This window comes from Urocampus carinirostris, chromosome 10 (genome assembly GCF_059441175.1).
Source record: "Urocampus carinirostris isolate Australia breed hairy pipefish chromosome 10, RoL_Ucar_1.0, whole genome shotgun sequence".
Classification (NCBI taxonomy): domain Eukaryota; kingdom Metazoa; phylum Chordata; class Actinopteri; order Syngnathiformes; family Syngnathidae; genus Urocampus; species Urocampus carinirostris.
In genome coordinates this window covers 3375602-3399929 of record NC_142358.1, presented here as the reverse complement: position 1 = coordinate 3399929, position 24328 = coordinate 3375602, and the positions used below count along the sequence as shown (strand labels likewise).

The window sequence follows — 24328 nt, the reverse complement described above, 5'->3', positions numbered from 1 at the left end:
ATTTCCGACTTGGCCACTGTAAATAAAAAAAGAAAAGTTGAATGTTAGGGCTGCCGAATCCAGGACAGTGGAAATTATGTGTACTGTATCTTTCACCCAAATCCAAAACAACTGCGTCCGCCTAATTTGCCAAGAGGCTGTTATTAAAGACTGTGCAAAGAATGCCAGGCTTAATGATCAGCCCTAACACATTTTCAGCTTACTAAATCAGGCCCGCTTTCTGAAAAGTTTGGACACCCCTGCCTTAAGGGCGTGTTGAGATGTCGGAAGCCCCATTGTTTGACTGAAACACTGAACATTAGCGCCCTGAGGCTATGAAACACACACCTGGAAAAAAACATCTTTAAATCACTCAGGGGTAGGTTGCATATTCTAACACGGCTACCTAAAAGGTTGAAGATGCGCCTAGGATTTCCCTACTTGCTGTCAATCTGCCTCAACTCTCCCTTTAAATGTAAAACATGCATTTGCTAAGATTTTACAGTAGACCTCCAGGATACGACGTCCCTGCAATATGACATTTTCACTTTATGGTGTGGAATAAGATTTTTTTCTGCCCTTTGTTACAGCAATAAACCCACTATACAACGTTAAGTACATATTATCCTTCGAGCTCAAAACTTTTGCAGTGTTTGTGTATATGTACAGTAATATATGTTGTTCAATGTCATATTAAATAATGGTCTATTGGTGAAGATGCTGATCTACTTTTGGCTGAACTAACTATCACAATGCCTTACTTTGTAAAAACTTTGATGGCGATACAATATTGTTTTTTGCACTGTATTTATTTGGTATGGGACCTAAAGCTTAGAGTAATGCTAAAGGGGTAAGTAAAATATGATACCCATGTAAGCAAAGCTTGTGATTAAAAACAAAGAAGGAACACAATTTGCTATCCTTAGCGAGTTGCATGGCCATAACTAAGACTTTGTAAGTCAGTGATATAACACTGTATTTTTGTACTGTATTTATCTGCCTCGGGTCCAAAAGCTAACAATGAGGCTAAAGGAGAATCAAAAACATGCCATCTATGGGAAAAAAAACCTTCTGATTATGAAGAAATAAGAAGAAAGCACAAGAATCGCTACCCTCACTAAGTTGCATGGCCATGACTAAGACTTTGTGAGTCAGCAATACAATGCTGTATTTTTTTCGTATTTATTTTTTCACAATAAATCCCAAGGCTAGCCGTGATGCAAATGTGAAAAGCGATACCAAAAATAATTAGGGAAACAAAGCTTGCGATTATAAAGAAATTCAAAGGTGGCGCTCATATTATTCAGGAACAGGGCTGTAACCATTTGACAATTGAAAAAGGCAATAAAAGCAAGGGACTCCAACATACCTTGCAAGAAGAAGGCTAAAAATCTGTTTTCATTTAAAACCGTAACACCCCCGCCACCTTTGCATCCACCCGCTAACTCCACTGTAACAGCTCAAGAAAGTATATCTATTTATACTGTGATTTTGCCAAGGTGGCATTGGCTCAGAAGGTAAAGCACTCGGGATTAAGATGTCGCAGGTTTGATTGCCAGCTCCTCCGTGTTATATGTCAAAGTGTCCTTGGGCAAGACACTGAATCCGTAATGCCCCCGATGGCAGGTAGTTGCCTTGCAAGGCTGAAGCTGCTATCAGTTAGTGTGTAAAAGGGAAAGTGTGAAGCACATTGTAAAGCGCTTTGGGAGGTCTTCATTGACTTGACTTGGGGGGGGGGGGGTCCGGGCTGGTAGCAGTCGTTGGTTACAAAATTATTGGAGCGATAATTATTATAATAGTGCCCTTCTTAGTCTAACCCTAATAACTAGTGGCCAACATTGAAAATAACTTTACAGCAGTTTTATATGTATTATACCGAAAGTGAGACGCCATTATCAACTCGTTACTATCTTTTGTCAACAAATAACATCGCTGTTTGCTCCTGTAACCATACACGAAATTAAACAAACGATTCAATGGAACACTCGGATGTTTGTCCTTCCTGAGGAAGAGACCCCCACTGGTTTTATCTTCAACGTTGCCAGCCAGCAGAGGTGCGACCCACACTTTAAAGTTCCAAAACAGCTGTCAATTGCCGCTGAGGCCCCAAGAGCAAAAGGTGGAAAGGAGTTGTGGCCATAAACCAGGCGATTTCAAACCTTTCAGAAGGCGGGCCAGATTTAGTGGCGGGCCAGATTTGCTAAGCAGAAAATGTGTGAGGGCCAACTCTTCAGCCTGGTGTTCTTTAAACAGTCTTTAATAAATTCACCTTCTGTAAAAGGTTTGCAGTGCTTGGCGATCAGGGTTGTGACCTAGGAGCTCGCCTTTGTATTATTTTTATTTGACTCAGGGGCATTGCAAAAAAGTGCTGCTGTGCAGTTAAAACAGCTGCCAGTTGCTAAACATTTTCACAGCGTTCGTTTTCTGTTAGCTTTTTGTAGTCAGCATGTTTCGTCTGGCAGTGCCGCTTGTCATTATATTTTTTCGAAAACATCCACAGACTCTTTGAAAATTAGGCAGTCGTAGTAGTTTTGGTGGGAAAAAAAAACCCTCCTATTTCCAATTGTCCCACAACCCGCAGACCTCACAATCAACTTTCCTTTTTTTATTTTAATCATTTTATTTTGATATTTAAAAATTTCGTCACGGGCCATACTGGCCCCAAGGCCAGACTTTAGACATACCTGCAATAAACCACTGACTAAAAGAGTATAGTAAATTTCAGTGGACCCCTGGAATACGGTGACCCTACATTGCGATGTTTTCATTTAAATGCATACCTGCCAACTTTTGAAAGTGAGAAAGCCTAGTCGCTAGGGGTCAGGTCAGGTGAGGTGGTGTTGTTCATCTTAGAAATTCTCCATTTCACTTAACTGACTTCAGCACATATTTAAGCAATAAACAAACTAAATTTTTATTCGCTGAATGGCAGTTTCGTTCTCCCACAAGTATATTTTTAGTGATCTTAGAATCAGGAAACATTCTCCTGAATAGCGGTCCCATGTGGTCAGCCATACCGATTGGAACACCATGTTCAATGATCGCTTCAGTAAATAACACTTCAGCATGTATGACGTCCAAAGAATCGGTTGGGGTGACAAAAAAGTGAAGATTTTGCCGCTGGACTTACTGTCATTTGAATTTTATTTGTGTTTTTTCGTTTCCACTTGGTCTTTAACATCGCTAATACCTCCATGACCCACAGAAAAGTCTTGTCTACACCGTGTGCAGTTGGCGTAATTTTCACCTTTTCTCGATGTGATAATTACTCCAGGGAAAGCTTTGGAATATTCTTCACGAAAGCACTGTAATTTTCGTTTCGGTTTCACAATTTTCTGCACTTCTCCGGTAGACTCCATGACCTCTATTCCCGCTGCCAATTATGGTGCTACAATTGAGCTAAAAATAAACCTCGCGCAGTGATATATCAGCACTGCCAGACGACTTGCGGTGCTGATAAAGCTGTTGTTTGAAATGGTACTTTGTCTCCATCTTGCGGTGGAATGTTTTTACGATTTTATTTTTTTTAAAGGGAAAACCGTAGTTTATGTGACCCCAACCGTAACACCGTAGTGGGTTAAAGAAAACCGTACTCATTACGGCAAAACCGGAGTACTTGGCAGGTATGTAAATGTGTGATGTTCTTTTGGCCCCTCTTTATGACATTTTCTTCACCATACAACATCAACAACAAATAAAATAACTGCCTGCTATTGGTCGATATTATATAAAATGCTGGTCTGTTATTGGTTTGAATCTAGACATCATGAAAATGCAGATTTGGTATGGGGTAAACTACCTCCCACATACCTTTTTTGTCATTCATTTCAGAATCTTGTATGCTTTGTAAGACTGAGACATGGCGATAAGATATTGTGTTTTTCGTATACTGTATTTTAAGCTATAGGTTCCAAGGCTTTCAATGATGCTAGAAGGGAGAGGAAAAACCTGATAAGCATTAAAAAGAAGCTTGTGATTATGAGAAAATATAATGAAGGCACACAGATCACTTTAAAGCCCTAGTGTGTAATATTTGACCACTAAATGTCACTGTCGTCTAATACCAACGAAAACCAGTTCCACAGTCAGCAACAAGCTAAAAGACAAGCATGGTGGCAACCTAAGTAGGAGTTCCACTATGTAAAATAACTACAAATTTTTCAACCTATGATTTATTATAAAAATGTAAATTGGTATGATACTTGACGTATTTTTTCCTAGAATTCAAATCAATGGGGCATTTTTTCCTGATTTCAAGGTTTTTGTACCACTAGGAGACACTAAATATTACACACTGTCCCTTTATAGCAACAAATTCTTTATAGGGCATGATAATCCTCCCAAGTTTTAAAATAATTTTCCTTTAAGTGTATATTTATATATTAAGTTATTCAATCATAATCGCAAATATTACATATAAGTAGTACTTACTATATACAATTTTTCAATTTCATTGTCTTTATATAAAGCAGGGGTGTCAAACAGGTGGCCCGCGGGCCAGATCAGGCCCGCTAAGGGCTTGAATTCGGCCCGCGAAACAACACTAACGGAAGTGCAAAAGAAAAACGAGCTGCAGGTTGAAATATGTCCACTTGATGTTGCAAAAGTGAGGTGCTTCTCACGAACGTTGTAATTGTATTTCTTTTTTTTATTCTCTCTCTCACTCTCTGTGTCACTCTCTCTCTCTCATTCTGTCTCTCCTTTACTTTCTTTGTTTCTCTTTGCTTCTTTCTCTCTGTGTATTTTTACCTTATTTTGCTCTCTCTTCCATTTTTCCTTTTCTCTCTTTCTCTCTCTCTTGCTTCCCCTTCTCTTTCTCCATTTCTCTTCTTCTCTTTTCTCTCCTCTTTCTCTTTCTCTCACTATTTGTCTTTTTATCTCTTTTGTTTCTTACATTCTCTCTATCTCTTACTGTCTTTTCTCTCTCTCTTTTTCTCCCTTTCTCTTTCTTTGACCCACCCTTTCTCTTTTTCTCTCCCTCTCTTTCTCTTATTTCTTTCTCCCTCTTTTTTGTTCTATCTAATCTACTAGTCCGGCCCCCGAGAGAATGTTTGTTGTATCGTGTGGCCCGCGAGTTAAAATGAATTTCACACCCCTGATCTAAAGTTACCTGGGGTTTGGCATGTATTAGCTTATTACCATAGGTGTTCTTCCCCCCGCTATACGGCAATTTCATGATTCCCCCACCATCAATGACGTTCTATGCAAATCAATATAAATATATTTAATATAGTTAATATGAAAAGGATAAAGATTAAAAATAAAGCATAATACTTTGAATATTTGTGGGTGTGTTTTGCTAAAAGACTATTTGTTACGGCAGCATGTGTTGATCTTGTCCCTACATGCTTGACATTCTTCTGGTTGACATTGGTCCCACAGCCGCCAATTTGGCCCATATGTGTGTGACGGCTTTACGATGACAGATTGCACACCAAAGGTATCAAGCCGCAGTAGCAGTTAGCAAAGACCCATCTGGTGCGCTGTGGGATGAAGAGGGGAGTACTATTGACTGAAATTAGAGATTTGCGGTGACAAATGGGATGGGAAGAGCAACTCTGACTTTGTCCCACATTAGAAGCTTTGCTTTAGGGATAAAAGTATTGGAATGCTTAGAAGATGGCTTTTTCTTGTAGCCTTTCTTAATGCTAAAAGTTGAACGGACACCAATTCACCCAAACATTGTTTCCACAACTATAACCCCTTGTTTATTGTAGCTAATTAGTGAAAATCCAAAGTGTCCCACTCCATTCTTAAAACACGCTCTGCCGGCCCCAACTCGCATAGATGACCAGGGATAATGGATAGTGAACGCATGGATACTGTTCATTTTCATCTACCAACCTTGGTCATATCCCTCGAGAGGGGTGACCGACAGCAAAACAAACACATACACAAAAACAAAGAAAATTTAAAAAAGGGAAAAAGTATCCAAAAATACACACAAAAATCTTTGGGGACCATGGCCAACCCAAATGCCCAAAAATCCAAACAAGTTAAGCACCTCGGCACCCAAGTTGGTCATGCTTTCGTCCCTCCAGATGAAACGGGACACAAGAAAGCGGCCATGTCACTCAGGTCAGGGTGACACGACACACTCTTCTGTTCAACAGCAGGGCCCGACAGCTTTCACTTGTTTACCCCTGCCGCATCATACAGGTGCCCTGGCCATTCCTTAGAACACGTCTAAACATCTCACTATCCTTTTACAACACCTCTTCACTCATTCTTATTACCAACAAGAGCTCTAGCTTCCACTATATTTAGACCTCTTTCCTGCAGTGCACTTATAACACCATCCATCCACTTTCAGCAGCCCGAAACAAAAACAAATATGCTCTCCCGACCCCTGCTTTCAAATGTCGACCGGGGATGATGCAACACGGCCACAACTGTGCGTTTTATTTATTGTGGGCCAGAATGGCAGCAATATGACAAAGAGGTAAGTAGATTGTGGCCACACGAGTGGCGGTTATTTTAGGGAGCAATAAAGCAATTGCAAAAAAAGACCAACGAGGCCTGACAAAAATACGCTATTTTGGCCCCCGCTAACACCAATATACAATCGGGGTAATGGATCGCGACTGTACAAGCACAGCGCAAACCAAAAACAAAAAATCTCTGCCAACCCTTGCTCTCAGTAAAAGTCGACAGGGGATAATGGATTGCAGCCACAACCGTGCATTTCATTTTACTTGGTCCAGAATGGCAGCAATTTGAGAAAGGGGTTAACAGCTGTATAAAATCGGTGATAACGGGTCGCGGCTGTACAAGTACAGTTAACTTTTTGGTAGACTGAATAGGAAAAAGAGACGCCAGGCAAGACAAAAATGTGCTGTGCCAGCCCCTGCTCTCAAAAAAATAGTTGACCAGGGATAATAGATGGCGGCAACAACTGTGCATTTCAATTATTCGTCCATACCGGCCCGGCTCCTGACAAAAGTACCTTACAACAGCATTCCCTACTCCCGGCAATATGGGATTGGGGAATGCGTTCTGTCGGCAACTTCTCACAGGAAAAAATTACTAGAGATAATGGATCACAGAATATTTTTCAACCTGCATTTGTCATATTTTCCATTTTAAAGGGGGAATTTTGGAAACACCATTTGTATCATATTCATTGATCCCAGTTGGTAGTTATTTCACAACATTTTTGGAGATAATCATATCCAGTCCTAGATAGCCAGTGGCTCATGTCTGGCTTCAGCGCAGCAATCAGCATTCATTTGTTGTAATTTCCTATGCATTAGCTTTGTTCACATTTGCCATGTCCAGTTGCACCACTCTCTTGCTGCAGTTTGATTCTTTCCACTCACCGAAATCCGAAATAACTGCATATGTCTAATATACCAAGAGACTGTTTTCACAGAATGCAGTAACAAGAGGCACTGCAACACGAAAAATGCCTGCTACAAAAGGCTAACTGGAAACGGATGCACAGCAGCGCTTTTTCACAAGACCCAGTTAGTCAAATGAAAATGCTACAGAGGCGAGCTATAAGGTCGTGATGTTAATTGCCAAGCATTGCAAACCTTTCTCTGCGGGCTGTGAACTGTGAAAAAAGCCTCTTATGGGCAGAGTTGTGTCAATTAAAAGGTCAGAGGCTAACGGCCATATTGGAAATAATTTTACGAGTTTTTTAAATAGGAATTATGTGGCAAAACAGACAGATTGCAACAAGGAAGGTCCAACCATGCAGAAATGCTTTTAGGCAGATTTTTTTAATCTCTTTGCATTATCGGTGTTTTGAAATAAAAATGTTACCCGGTTGGACTCTCTGAATGGTCCTGGATGTAACAAGGCCTTATCTGCAGACAATCATCTGATGAGCTGACTAACAAAGGACGCCATTTGTGAACTATGTCGGCTCTTTCGTTTACGGCTATCTTGTTTCTGACTGATTGTTATGTTTCTGTAATAAGTACATTTTGCAATGGTTTTGATTTAAGCTTTCCATTGATATGTGGCATGACGTATTTCAGTGACAGGTGACATTGTGAAATTACGCCTTTGTTTATCAACAGTCTGGCGGCCCACCGGCAGCCCGTCAGAACATTAAGGGGTTAAAGCTGCATCTGGTTTTGTCAACTTTAATTCAGGGGCAAAAATTACAATGTGAAAGAAAACAGCAGTGCTAATTATCGATTTTGACAGACAAGAAATTTTATATTGTGATAATAATTTGTGTCAGATCAGAAGGCCTAAAACGAAGCTCACCCAAGATTCTGAACAAAAACAGCATCTCGAACGCTGAACTGGTGCTTTCCTTCCAGGTCAGTACACGCCGACACAAATTCAGCGGGACGCTGGAGCACATTTCCATTAGTGATTTTAATATTGATGAAGAGTCCGAAAAGAACACGAAAATGTGCTACGACTGCATCCGCCAAACCTGACATGAAAGATTTTCGTTTTTTGTTTTGCCCTGAGCGCCTCTACGCCGTGTTGCGTTGCACAAAACCGAGACGCATCGTCGGACATTGCACTACACAAAAAGACAAGACGCTAGTAAAAGATAGTCAGCTGGCTTTACTGAAATTAAAATGTAAAAAATTAACCTTTGTATCTTATTATCTTCTTTTATGATCTCAAAGAAAAAAATCCATTTGATCTCAGAATTTCTGAATGTTTTTAGCCACAGCTGTGGCTGACCTTAGTTGGCCAGTTGCTAAATAATGAGACATTTGCTACCTAGATAGCCAGGTGGGTGACTGCGAGAATATGTCATCGATGTCACATTGAATTCCATTTTTAACGCCTTAACATTCCCGTAAAATCCGCCTAAAATTCCAATCCAAGATGTACCCAAAGTAGATTAATTGTTCTTGAACCATTTGGAGAATATGAACAGTTTTGTTCTCTTTTGAAAGGTAACAATCTAAGGTTTTGTCCCAAACTGAAATAATCATTGCAAGCTACTAACATTGAGTAATCTCAGTTAGAACACACAGAAATAGAAGGTATTTATTCTCGCCTGAATTTTTTTTTTTCTTCAATTGAATGCCTGCAGATGCATGGACAACTTAGCTGAAAAACAGGCCAGACAATAGCTTAAAGCCTTACCTGGTTGGTATTTCGTCAAATTTGATCATAATCTGGAAAACTAAACATTGTATTTAAAAAAAAAACAATTCTTAGGGTAGTTTTAAGCGTTTCCAAAAGTGTCCATTGAGACGACGAGTTTTCAACACGTAAAGCTTTGCAAATACGTATTTTACTTTGGCAATTTTTTTAGACATTGTGAAAGTGTCGTAAATGTTTGACTTCTCTTTCCAGAAGTCAATCAATGATTGTGGACACTTGCGCGTAATAATGGCGCACCAAAATGAATCACGGAATCTGTTGTTCACGTTTGTTTTTTGCACTGATTTGAATACACCCCTGGAAAATGGGATGCATTTATGTTGGAAATTTCATTGGCTAACCAATGTGTCAATCATCAATCGATTTGGTTACCACTGGCTAAAAATATTCTAAACCACAAAAGGCGATCTCTGTTTTATCAAACAGACCGTATAGCCTAATGCGATCTCTGGACGATGAAACAAAGCCTGCTATTGGCCAAGAGTGGTGTAAATCAAAAGGTAACAGGCTGACTACCATATAGGGAATGATTTTATTATATTTTATTTTTAAAGGGGAGTTTTGAAGCAAAACAAACTGATTACTTCAAGGAATGTCCAACAAAGCGGAAATGCAATTATGCTGATTTGTTTTACCTGTCTGCATTTTCGTGTGTTTTTTTTTGTAAAGATTTTTCACGGTTGGACTATCTGGATTGTCCTGGATATGACAAAGCCATTTTTTTGTGGAGATTGAACTAATTTAATGACTGGCAGGGGGAGTAATTAGTAAATTACGCCGGCTTTATAGTTTTCGGGTATCTCGTTTCAGACAGATCGTGATGTTTTTGTGATGAGTAAATTTTGAACTGAATTCCAAGAGTTTAAGCTTTCCAATGATATGTGGCATGACATATTTTAGTGACTGGTCACATTGTTCAGACACGTATTTGTTTATCAACAGTCTGGCAGGACATTGAGGGGTTAAGGATCACGTGTCGTGCTTTAGTATAGCAATTAGCAGTAACTTGTCATATTTTCTTTTTAGAGAGAAATATTTGGGAACATTTCTTTTCACAATGTGTTTAACCAAGGTCGTAGCAAACCAGAGCTAACCAGTTGCTAGCTAGCATCAAACCTAGCTAGCAAGTTGCTGTCTAGCCAGCACCACTTGTCTTGCTTTTCCATCGCAATTGGAATTAATTTATCATTGTTTTTTTATAGTTTGTTTTATTCATTTTCTTATTAGACTCCATAAAGGAGGTCATAACAATTGGAAGCGATGACAATGTTTTTAACCGCATTTGTAGACAACCCAAGCTACCCAGTTGCTAAACATCTAACAAAGACCACATGTCTTGCCAAGAGTAGCTATTAGCATCAATTTGTCCGATTTTCCTTTTATGAGAGAAATTTGTTTTGTCTCAACATTTATAGCTGCAGTCTTAGCGAACCCTAGCTAGCCAGTTTACTAGCTGGGACCACTTGCATTGCTTTACCGTAGCAATCATTATTATCATATCATATTTTTCCTTTTAGGAGCAATATTTTGGAAAAAAAAGAGAAAAAGCTATCCTTACGGTCAGGAGCAATTTGACAATATTTTAGCTGCAGTCATAGCCAACCATTGCTAGTCAGTTGCTTGCCAGCTAACTGTTTGTTCGCTAGGATTATGATTAGAATTAATTTGTCATGCCTACTTTTTTTGAGAGCTATATTTCAGAAAATAGAAAACAGGCGTTGATTTGGTTCAGGAGAGATTTCACATTTCTAGCTGCAGTCGTAACCAACCCTAGCTAGCTAGATGTCTTGCTTTAGCAAAGCAATTAGCATTGATATGTCATACAGTATTTTCCTTTTTGGAGATCAATATTTAGGACTTACATTTGTATTTTATTCACCTCCATTATTCAGGGAGCGTTTTCAGCCGCAACGCTAGCTAGCCTGTTGCTAACTGGCTAGCCAGGTGTTGCAGTATAAATTTGACTTAATCAATATAATATAAACCTTATCCAACTGACAGCTGAAAAGCAACATGCTATCTCAGCCAAGCAAATAAAGAGAACGTGGTGACCAATTTCACATGGCGGCTTTTCAGTTGCTTGTTTACTAACTAGCTAATGGAGCACCTGACCCCAGGCCAGTTTAAACGGACAAAGGTAAGCTTTGTTCCTCCAATTTAGAGAGCAATTACGTGAGATTTAGGCTAGCTAACCATGTTTTCTTGCAACGGCGTGACTTATTGAGCTCGTTTTGCAAAAAAACAAAAAAATAGCCAAGGACAGAAGCGAGACGTGACGTGCAGGCTAAGCATTTTGCATGACTATGACACTAGATGAGCAGTGTTCACAGTAGGAGGGGGGCGCACATGGGGGCTTCAGAAAAACACAATTAAGGGATTTTTTTTTTAATTAAGAGACGCACACACCGACTCAATTTTCCACTTAGACCACATGAACTCAATTCAATTTTACTTTAGCTGCATCTTGCACAGAAACTTTGCACATGACTTGTCTGACATTATGCAGGGGGGAGGGAAAACATGTAGAGCTGTCTGGCCCATTGATATCAAATTCAGAGTGAATGAAACATTATAGTTAGCCTCTCGTTCGGTTTTCATATGAACCTTCAGGGCTATTGCTAAAAAAAGACCGTATGATAAACTTAAAGCCCCAGAGTGCAATATTAGACCACTAGGTGGTACGAAAACCATATCCACAGCATGCAAAACGACGGCAGACATGGCACAGAACTAACTAGGAAATTCACCATGGGGAAAAAAAAAGCTTCGACTAATCAATTTCCACAAAAATTGACATTGGTGTTATAGTTCATGTAGTAAAACATATGCTGGCCTGGAGAGGTATGGGCGCCACCATGCTGTACTTGCCCAAGACACACATCAGGAAATGTGGAAAAGGACAAGTCCCCCTACGACCCTAGATATTTACCCGCCACCCCCCAGTCAAATGTTCAATGTTTTTCTTTTCTTTTTCTTTTTTTAACTGAATGGAAGTTTTTTTTTTATTAAATTTTACAAACTGTCCCTGTAATAAACGATTTCCATGTTAATATAAGAACAAATATATAAATGTTTTATACGTCATATGGACCTCCAAGCGCTAATGATAAAATAAATGAAGCAAAATAAATTAATGAATTCATAAATAACTATTCAAAATAAACCTTAAAGCTTTTGACAAACATTTTTTTTAAAAATAGCTGAATTTGAAGCTAATGGTGGAATAAATAAACAGAAAAATGAATAAACCAAAACATTTAAAAAAGAAAATTAATTGTACAACAAAATAATACATGAATAAAGAAATAAATAGACAATTAATTGCTTTGAACACTTAAGATTCAGATTCAGATTCAGATCTACTTTATTGTCATTCTAGTACACGTGTATACAGAACGAAATGTCGATACATCTGACCCGCACAGTTTCCTCGAATGTACAGATATAAGTAAAAGTTGTATTGTATTATGGCTACGTATAGTATTTTACCATAGTGCCGATAGTGCAAGAGGAGTAGCTAAACAGATGTGCAAAATGGGCATTCAGGTTAACAAGTCAGGTAAACAGTAACATTAACACTGTAACAATAACGCTGTAAGTACAGTAGTGCAGAGAGCAAATGTGCAAGGAGTGGCAAGCTATAAAGAACTGCCAGTAGTGCAAAAAGTCAGATTAGCAGCCGTTTAGATTTAGGTTAACTATATGTTAGATTGACCATTTAACAGTCTAATGGCCAGGGGGACTAGACTACTGCGGAACCTGGTGGTCCTGCACCGCACACTGCAGTACCTCTTCCCAGAGGCTAGCAGAGTGAACAGTCCATGATGGGGGTGAGAGGGGTCCCCGATAATGTTCTTAGCATGGGATAGGCAGCGCTTCTGGCCAATGTCCTGAATGGAGGGAAGTGTAGTCCCGATTATTTTCTCTAGCGCTATCAGTAAAATATATATAATTAGAGATACATAAATAAACAAATTCGAGGAAAAAAGGAAACAAGAAAAAAAATAAAAATAAAAATAATATATATATATATATATATATATATATATATATATATATATATATATATATTTTATTTATTTTTATTTTTTTTTCAAAATAGACTATTTGTAATTCATTTAGATTTCCAAACGTTGATGGTAAAATAAATTAAATAAAATGTAATTATTTAAAAAAGAAGTGGAAAAAAATGTAAAAAAAAATTAAGCAATCAATCCATTAATAAACAAACGATTTCATCGTCATTTGGACCTCCAAGTGCTAACGGTAAAAAAAAAAAAATTAAAAATGAATAAATGGATAAATAACTAAACTAATTGAATGTAATTTGGATCTTCGCGTGATAATGGTAAGAAAAAAATAATTGAATAAATAAATGAAAAAAATAGATATAAGTTAAAAAAAAAGAAAAAAGTAAAAATAAACAAATAGATCGTCATTTGCACCCGAGTGCTAATGTTATAAATCAATCAATAGATAATCAAATACATTTGAAAAGGAAAAAAGAAACAGGAAAAAAATGACTTAAAAATATACTATTTTTGAATGTCATTTAGACCTCCAAGCTCTAAGGGTAAAATAAACGATTAAACAAAAAGATTAATAAAAAGTTAAAAAAAATAAAACTAAGTTGTTTTTATTTTTAAAGGACATAAAAAACAGTCATTAAACTGAAGAAGACACTAACCACTACACAAAAAACTCCCAAAAAAAGATAGCACGACTAACACAATTTACATATCTGCACCCTGATGCAAAGGCTACAATGCTAACCCCAAACAAACTTTTTCAGGATGTGCCCCTCACTAGCAAACATCAATTTGTCAAGCCATCTTTTCAGTAGCAGCCCCCCATGACAGAAAACCACAAAAGGTGTGAAATTTCACCCAGTGCTCTGAATGGGGGGTGGAACTTCACCTGTTTGTCAAATGCAATTTCACATGCGTGCAAATTTAAAGCATGTATGGTCATTCGAAAGCTCTGGAGCTTTTTTTTTCTCTCATTTCATTAAATAAAAACTTTTTGCAGCATGCTTTGAATGGGTGAAAAGTAGTTGACCTAAACGCATTTTAAAAACTTAATGGTTATGGGTTAAAAAGTGGTCGGCGGCGCCCTCTCTTGGCTGCGGCTGCATCGGGTCAGATGCAATCGACATTTCGTTCTGTGTACATTGTTACACAGAATGACAATACAAGGAAATTATTATTATTATTATTATTATTATTCCCTCGATTTTTGCAGTGATTTACTTCATTATACATAAGTTTCCCTCATCTGGGTTATTTTTGTGCCGCAAAGCATCGTGGGACTTGTAGTAAGCCCCAGTGTATTGGTTGATTTCTCCACGACATTTACATTTTGGCCACCAGAGCGAAGATCCTACAGTTATATCCATCTATATATAGTGTAAGTCTACACTGAACCTGGCCACACTGAATCTTGTCTTTAGAATATAGACCCATTTCATAAACAAGCGTGACATAGCCAAGCTTGTATATACTGTAGTAACATCTCAAATAAACAAAAAGTATGATTCCGGAGTCGATAATGAGAGTCTAGATGTGTCGGCATAGCCAGTTGCTATATACTTACACTGCCCCTAGCGACAGTCGGGCTTGGCCTATTGGTCCTTTGATTTTTGCATTTTGGAGATGGAATATGAGCTTGCTCTGTCCACTCCACGCATCGGCCCGGTATTGCAGTACCTCCGGGAACGGTGCATTCGCAATGATCGCAGCAGGGCTTTAGGGCTAGGACCTTAGCTTGGCCTTTTGGCTGAGAGTAAGTGTCCCGGCTCCTAGGCTTTGTAGCGTATTATGAACTGACCGATAACGGATAATGGATAATGAATAACGAAGATAGATCAATAACCCTTAAAAACCCCCCTCCGGAGATGGAATAAGAGCTTGCTCTGTCCACTCCACGCATCGGCCCGGTATTGCAGTACCTCCGGGAACGGTGCATTCGCAATGATCGCAACAAGGCTTTAGGGCTAGGACCTTAGCTTAGCCTTTTGGCTGAGAGTAAGTGTCCCGGCTCCTAGGCTTTGTAGCATATAATGAACTGACCGATAACGGATAATGGATAATGAATAACGAAGATAGATCAATAACCCTTAAAAACCCCAAAACCCCGAACTGACCGATAACGGATAATGGATAATGAATAACGAAGATAGAACAATAACCTTTAAAAACCCCAAAACCCCCCCCAAGTCAAGGCATTATTATTTGTATATCCCTTTATCACAAAAAGTCTTGAAGGGCTGTACAGGGCACAACTTTTCTTTATTAAGTACTTCCTGCTTTCTTTATTTCCTGCTTTTTTATTGCTTTTTATTTAGATTTTGGTTATTTTTATGTTTTCTTTTGTTTTTAAGCATCCATAGCTGCGGTTGATGGTGGACGCATCAGGTTAGCACTGCTCGTTCTATGCGTTTATACTGTCATTGGCGTCGGTTTTAAGAGTATTGTTAATTATTAATTTTACAATTCTAACCATTTTAACATAGTTAGAAGTAAAGCAGCCGAGTCCTGCCATGGCCGGGCATTATACCGGCGGGCGGAGACGTAACTGCGTGAGATTCTTGCTCAAAGATGTTGTGGCAATTTCGGAGGGAATGTCAAGGACGGATTTTATTAACAAGTTTGTTGAAAAGATTCTGAAGTTTAAAAAGGAGGAGGTACATGCTGTCATAAAAATGACTTCTGGCAAAGGCTTTGATGTGAGTTTTGAAACGGCAGCTCTTTATCAAGAGTTTTGGAATCGCTTTGAGGGAGTGAGGTCCCAGTTTTCAGGATTTACAGTGGAGAAGCTGACTGATAATGCTAACAAGATTGTCGTTGTTAGAATGTTTAGTGAAATAATCAGTGCTGATGACGTCTGTTATTGGTTGAGTAGATACTGCTCAGTAAAAGGCCAGGCTATGAAGGTGAGGTGTGAGAAAGGCTATTGGACTGGTGCCTGGAGGGTACCAGTCCAACTACGGCAAGATCCTCAGGGCTTTCAGGGACTGAAACAAATCCCGTCGACTATATTCCTGGGGGAAAACCGTGGCTTTATCCACTATCAAGGGCAACCGAAACTCTGTCGCAAATGTGGTGAGCATGGGCATCTGGCTGAGGTATGTGATCGAATTTTTTGTGGAAAGTGCAGAACAATTGGACATTCCTTTGAGGAATGTATCAATAGCAGAAAATGCAATCTCTGTGGAGAAACGAATCACCTCTTTAGAAACTGCCCGAATTCGTTTGCTAACAAATTGAAAGCTAGGAAGGCAGTTAACAAAGACAACAAAGACAATGAAATGATGTCAGACAACATAGATAATGAAATGAATAAATGTCACAAAGACAATGAAGTGAATAAAGATAACAAAGACAATGAAATTAATAAAGTAATGGAAATACAAAATGAAAATGAACAAGAAATTAATGAAGTTATAGAAATACCCAATGAAGATGAACAGGAAATGAATAAAGTTATAGAAATACCCAATGAAATTGATCAAGAATCAAAATTGAAACAGGAAGAACCTGGAAATTCTAATTCGATTTCTCATAAAATACCTGAATTTGGACATGACAAACGAATAGAAAAAGCAACTGCCACTCCGAAAACACATATTAATCAGGAAGGGCCTGGAAGAGAGTTCAAATTAGCAAATTTGTTTGCTACGCCATTGCCGGGATTTGGAGAAGACAAACAAATCGAAAAGGCGAATGACTCTCCAAAAACCCATACGGGCACTGGAAAGAGGAGTAAAAGTAAGACAAAATTGGGAGTGGTGAAAAAAACAGAAACAAAGATAAGAGATTTAGAAGAAAGCCGATTGCCGGTGAATAAGCCCACAAGGGAACTGTATGAAGTTGAGACGGAGGAAGTCGGGGAGGGAAAAAATCTGACCCTTTGTGGGCAAGGAAGTAAGAGACCCCTTGATAGGTCCTCTGGCTCCCCCCCTAACCCAGAAAAAAGGGGAAGACCTGGAACCACAGACAGAGAGTCAGAGGGTCCCAGAGTTTTCCCCGGTGAGTCTCAAAATGAGGTACTACTCTTAAGTGATGTGTCTGACACAGGTGACACTCTCGATGATCACCAAAGAATGGACTCAGATCCCCCGGTTTTGTCTAACTAGTTTAAATACTTTAACAACAATTATGAACATTACATTCTCTACTATCAATGTGAGAAGTGTGAGATCAAAGGTTAAGGCTCACAGTGTTTTATCGTTCTTAAAAACTATCAGAACAGATGTGTTTTTACTACAGGAATGCTGCATCCCCTTTCTAAAAAATTATAAACAGTGGGAAGAGATTTGGCCATATCCGTCATTATGGAGTGGCTCGAATGAAAACCGTAACGATGGGGTAGCCATTTTAATAAACAACCCTCAACTCATCATAAAGGGGAGTACTGTGATGAGAGACGGACGCGCAATCTTAGCAAGACTTTCTTATATAGGGAATGATTTTAACCTCATTAACATATACGGCCATGCCGACAGACAACTCGGGTACGAACTTTTAGAGGACATCCAGTCGCATATGCTGGGCCATCAACCACTAATCGTGGGAGGAGATTTTAATTGCATCCTAAGTAGGAAGGATAGAAAGAGGAACGATGAGGAGTTTAAAGTAGATAAAACATCAACTTTATTACAAGACATGTGCCGGACATTTAGGCTGCGTCCCATTCTTCGCACTTTCACTCGCTATGTGCCCTAGTCACTCGGTTTGCGCGTTCACGTGAAAATGGGGTGTGTCCCGATACTCTCAAGACCGAGGCAGAAGTGCCCTCAAACCATGTCGTAACCACTTCAAGACCGAGGGGGCTCTCGACCTCACTTGGCAGCGAAGTGACTACCCAGATGGCTTTGCGAATTTTCAATATCAACAAACATGCCCGAAAAGGAACCGCACAAATGTAAGTAGTTTTCCACAACCACGCATGTATTTGCAACAGAATGTGTTGAGATATCTTAGTTAGCCGTAAATAAACTAGAAAATCGTATTTTCGCGTTAAAACACGAACATTGCAAAATCGCTACTTTACGAAGTGCACTAATCTACCAAGGGAGCTGGCAAAAAAAATCTTCACGCTACAAACTGTAAAGTAGGATAACTGTGCAGAAAATCACGGTTCAGCCCATCCCTGTTTTTATCTTAAACGAGTCGTGCTTTTACATCTACAAGGCCAGTCGCTAAAGGAGCATAGTCAGAATAACGTTCTGGACATAAGCGCTTGTTTACTGCACACAATTTCGGGTGTCGTGTTTTATTTACAATATGATTCTTTCATGTGAGATCAGAATGCATTAGTTTTCATCATGCATTATGAGTAATGTCTCCGAATTTCACGTGGAAATACAGTTGAAACAAACTACTATCACATTGTCCACTGCCTTCTCTGTAAACACATATTAAGTAAACTAATTACCTTCTCAAAATGTTGTCCAAATGTGGAGACAATTCTAAAGCATATGTGATGCTGGCCAATAGAAGGCTCATACAGCCATAAGAATAACATGTCAATTTTGTGTATCTATTCACTATCAAATAATTATCCAGAACACATCCTATAATTTCCTGTCTCACATCAACTTGTTGAGCATCCTATACACAGTTGTTTTTGTACAATACATCAGCATTAAGTAATTCTTGTTTTTTTCCACCCAACCTAAAGGCAACTGTAGAACATCCCGTGGAAGAGCTGGTCACCATCACAGCTACCACGCCATCCTCACCACCGGGCACGTCGTTGGCACCTTCTAATCCGGCGCCAAACCCCAAATCACCCAGAAAAAAAAGGAAGCACGATACACTCCTTGACTTTTTGAAAGTGGAGTCTGCCAGAGTGAGGAAAAGGCTCGAAGAAACTGTGGCCAAAACTGAGCGGTTCCCGTCCTTTTTGGGAAGCTCGTGGACAAATTTCCAGAACAGTGACATCTCTGCAATGTTTCCCTTTGTTTTATAAAAGGAAAATATATTTTTTTTAATTAAGAACTCAATGAAGTTCCAGTTTGTGTTTTCCAGCTTCATGGAAGTATTTGTATATTTTTGTTAAAATTTGTGACACATTATTTATTATTTACTATTATGTAATTTGGCCCAATGTGAGTTTGTTTTTCTGAAAGTAAACTATTATTTAAGCTGGAGTGATTTGTAGTTGTTTTCTGTCCAACAGTCACATAGTTCACACACAGTATCTCACATCATTATGAAATAAACCACCAAGGTGTTACTCAAAATGAAGATGTTTATTGAATAGTAATGCAGAAAAGCACATAATGCAAATGTGGGTCTGACTTAAAGAGCCTAAAATATGGCTTTTGGGCAATTTATTCCATATTAACTGTGGACAATTCTTTGTACGGTGGACCTGGGAACCCTGAAGACCCGTGACACCACGGTAGGACAGAGCGTGGGCCAGCCAGTACACGTAGATCAGGACCTCCAGCCATGGCCCTGTTCCCTCTTTAGCAGCTCCTGCAGGGCCCACATAACCTTCTTGCTCAACCTTAAGTCCTGAATGAGTTCTGACTCCACATCCAACCATGGGAACATTCCTGTCCAACCTGTCCACGCTTATGGGACAGCCACTCTGGAACACAATAGATAACAAACAATTTAGACATAAATGTGGGCATAGAAAAGAAAAAGACCGCTTTAACTGTGATGTAAGCATCATGAAAAAATGTTGAAATGACCTTTTTTATATCCAATGACAACTCTTTTGAATTAAATTCCTTATGAACTAAGGTTTTTGGGTCGTACAGGGAAGTTTGGTGACGATATTATGTCAGCTTAAGGGTCAGGTGGACTGTTCTTGTGTTTGTTTACTTTTCGTCATGTCACACATTCAAGACCCCTACTATATGTCATAAAATGGCATTAAGATACTAATAAGTAGATTGCCATTTATGTCTACACAAACATAGGGTATTATGTGAACGTGCATTGTATGTTAACTCTTACTGTATTTGACCGAACGGGTCATTTTTTTAATGAGTGTACGTACCTTGTAAAGATGAATCAGCACTACATAGCGCCAAAGCTGTCTTCAGTATAGCACATTTCTCCCCCGTTGATTGGAGACACGGAAAAGATGATGAGCTTTCAGGCAATCGGTAATAACACAGCTGTAGCGGACATTTTTAACGTTGCACGAACTCTCCAACTGACACACTACAGGTTGAGACTCGAGTTGTTTACATGTGACGTAGGCCTATACGTCACTGAGGTCTACAGGCAATTAATATTACCGCCATCTCCTGGACAGGGGTGGAACCTTGCAAGTCTTGTCCAAACCATCTCCACTTTGCACTTCACTCGCGGAGGGAACTCCTCTTCGAGGGACCTCACTGGAGGGTTCTCAGGGCCGAGTGAGAGAAATGGGATTGGGCCTTAAACTGGTGGACTGTTTCAAATCCATACATCCAGGAGAGGAGGGCTTCACCTGGTTCAGTAGTGACAATGCCAGAGCCTCTCGAATAGACTACATATTTACGAGGGGTTTAGCACAGAGTGATGCAAGATTAATTCCAGTTTTTTTTTTTCGGATCACTTGCTACTGTCCTGCTCTTTCTCATTTCCTTCGGGTATGACTGTTGGGAAGGGTTTGTGGAAGTTAAACTGCTCCCTGCTGGAGGATGAGGCTCTAGCCGCACAATACAGGGAGCTGTACAAAGACTGGCAGACCCTTCAAGACTCGTATGATTCATGAGCACAATGGTGGGAAATGACAAAGAAACGAACACAGACCTTTTTTAAAAATGCAGGGAAAAACAAGAAACTTAAAGAGATGAAACGCATGTCGGGACTACAAAGAAGACTCCAACGCTATTTCATCCTAACAGAAAAGGGGATGGACTTTAATGATGAAATCAAAGAGACCAAACAAGAACTAAACGCTTTGGCGGAAATAAAGAGCAAAGGCATCATAATAAGAGGCAGAGAAAGAGAAATAGAAGAAGGGGAAAAATGTACACGCTACTTTTTAAAAAAAATTATGGGCAAAAATGAGGGGATTTTTAAACTTCAAAACGAAAACGGGCAAATAACAAAGGAAAGTAGTGAAATAACCAGATTGGTCGAAGACTACTACAAAAAATTATTTGAAAAGAAAGAAACATATGAGAATGAAATGGGGCATGTATTAGATCATATTTCAAGATCAGTGCGTCAAGACCCCTTTTTAACATCGGACTTTACCCAAGACCAACTGAATGATTGCATAAAGACTATGAAAAAAGGCAAATCACCCAGGGAGGACGGACTCAACCTCGAATTTTACCGGACTTTTTGGGATATTTTAGCACCAGATCTGTTAACTGTTTTTAACGAATTTTCCAGTCGAGACCATATGCCAGACAGTTTCAGAATAGGGATAGTTACTCTATTGCACAAAAAAGGAGACAAAATTGACTTAAAAAACTGGCGACCCATAACGCTTTTAAACGTGGACTGTAAAATTTTCAGCAAGCTTCTAGCAACACGAATGTCTGTTGTCTTGGGAGACTTGGTTGATCCAGACCAAACCTGTGCCATTGTGAGAAGGAAGATCAGCGACAGTCTCATGCTGATCCGTGACACCATTTGTTATGCAAGAGACAGAAACATGCGACTAGCGGTCCTAAACCTAGACTTTGAAAAAGCCTTTGATCGAGTCTCGCACCAATACCTCTTCAGGGTATTGAAAAAATGTGGTTTTCCCCAAAAATACATCAAGTGGGTAGGACTGCTATACCGAGACATCTACAGCAAATTCATGATTAACGGGAATTTATCAGAAGCAATCGAGATCAACTGCGGTGTACGTCAAGGTTGCCCTATGTCTCCCCTTCTCTATGTTCTTTGCATTGAACCTTTGGCACAAATGTTAAGAAAAGATAGATTTGTCGAAGGCATCAATATCCCAGGAAGTGGGGGACAAATTACCAAGTGTGTTTTGTACATGGATGATTTTAATATTTTGTGTACTGACCGCGCATCTGTTGAAAGAGCCCTTGACTTGACTGACCTGTTTGGGAGGGTGTCTGGGTCAAGGCTAAATAGAGAAAAATCACAAGTGAAGTTTTATGGAATGTGGAAAGAGACAGAAAAGGCAGGACTCCCGCTGACGGTGTTAAAGACAGACCAGAAAGTCCTAGGGATAAAATTCAATGCGGATGGAGGAGGCGAGACCAACTGGGATGACGTGACAAGGAAAGTTAAGCAAAAACTTGTTTTTTGGTCACTAAGAAAACTGACAATAGAGGGGAAGGTCCTAATCATCAAAGCGATCATCCTCCCAATGCTTTTGTCAATCAGTTTAATTTTTATGCCTAAAAGAAACGTGCTGTTACAACTGGACCGAGCCATCTTTCGCTTTGTCTGGGGCTCAAAGTGGGAAAGGATAAAAAGAGATACAATGAAAAAGAAAAAGGAAAAAGGGGGGAAAGGAGTGCCTGACCTCCAGCTTTTCCTGGGAAGCAAATATGTCTCTCTCCACTTCCAAAACGCTGTGGGCCCACCCAACAACCCGAAAAGTCAAGCAATGACCCGTTTTTGGATGGGCTCATATTTGCGGAAGCTAAAGCTTGTACCAGACAATCGTTTGATTCCAGTTTCGTTTAACTTGCCACCAACACATCTCTTTATTCGGGATTTTTTGAAGAAGTTTGATTTGGAAACACAAGAATGTCACACTTTACAAAACCACAGGGCCCTTATTGCTATTGTGCAAGAGCGAGCTACAGTAAGCCCTGTGCGGGGGCTTGCGTTTGGCGAATCCACAACTGTTTGGAGCAACGTCAATCATCCTGCCCTCCCAAACAGACTACGAGACTTGTCATGGATGGTGGCTCATGAAGTTCTCCCAGTCAGAGCTGTAATGCACCACCGAGGAATGTCAGCGACTTCGACGTGCCCTCGACCTGGCTGTGGCACCCAGGAGTCGGTGAGGCACCTTTTTTGTGAGTGCAGCGCTGCCCAGGTCTTGTGGACAATGGCCGAACAACTAGGAAAGGTCCCGGACTTGCCAGCAGGAGAGGTCCCTGATGCACAGTACGTGCTTTACGGGGTGAGTCGGTCGAGGAGGCCTCGGAACGACTTTGCCAGGGACTGGCTCACTCTCGCCGCCATCAAGGACGCCATCTGGACCTCCAGAAACCTGCTGGTATGGAGGTGCAGGCAGATCCCCCCCGTGGCTGTGCTCCAAATGGCTGCAGATACCATACAATCTGCGAGCGGCGGGCCTAGGACGCAGCCATAAAGAAGACTCGTATGCACCCACCCGGAGGGGGGAGCCGGAGCTACACTGTGGGAGTCCCGGCAGCAACGGCCTGGGTTGTGGAACCCAGAAGGGAGAGGACCCACGCAGAAGGGAAAGGACCCACACAGAGGACTGGAAGAATGCTGCTTGGGAGGGTGGGATGGCAGAGCTATGCCCTTGCACAATAGTATTGCCTTTTACACGCTGGTTAACTACTGTTAAAAGAAAATAACTCTGAAATTGTTTAATTGATGTTGAAAATGTCAGGAAAAAATGTTAAAACGTCATATCGTCACGTCATATTGTCAAATATAAAAAATTTGTGAATATGCTTGATGGCTGTGTTTTGCTGCTGTTGGTGTCGGTGGATTTGTTCAGACCGAGGACAATCGACTTTGGCCTGGACGGATCTATTGACACTAACAAAGATGTTATATAATGAAATTGTGAATATGTTTGATTTTCGAGAAGGTTTGTTCAAACCTCACTTTGTGTTTGCTGTTAAAAACGTAATATTGGAATATAATATTGTGAATGTGCTTAATTGCTGTTGAGATTGTCATGATTGTTTTCTGTTTTTAGTGTCAATAAATTTGTTCAAACCAAATCAAACCATGTGCAAGAAGAAAGATAGCAATTTTATTTTAGTGATCAAAGTAAAAAAAATACCTTCTTTTGACCAACACTACACAATGATTGTGCAATATTATTATTGAAGGTAGGGGCATATTTTGAGGTGTTCTTAAAAAGTTGAAAATTAAATATTTTCTCGATTAAGTTTGTGTTAACAGTGCCCAACTGTGTTCCAAAAGCCCTTATGCCAAGGGTGTCCAAACTTTTCAGAAAGCGAGCCAGATTTGGTGAGCTGAAAATGTGTGAGGGATAATTATTCAGCCTGACGTTCTTTGAACAGTCTCTAAGAAATTCACCTTCCATGAAAGGTTTGCAGCGCTTGTCGATCAGCGTCACGACCTCGTAGCTCACCTTTGTAGCATTTTCATTTGACTCGCAG

General features: G+C 39.8%; 1 protein-coding gene and 2 pseudogenes across 5 annotated transcripts in view; 2 read left to right on the top strand and 1 right to left on the bottom strand.

The window, feature by feature from the left end:
- LOC148357504 (rho guanine nucleotide exchange factor TIAM1-like) overlaps positions 1 to 24328 on the bottom strand; it is a 105929-nt gene that overhangs the window by 66882 nt on the left and 14719 nt on the right. The gene's annotated exons all lie outside the window — the stretch shown is intronic.
- LOC148357506 (U2 spliceosomal RNA) lies at positions 14651 to 14793 on the top strand (annotated as a pseudogene).
- On the top strand, positions 14822 to 15035 carry LOC148357505 (U2 spliceosomal RNA; annotated as a pseudogene).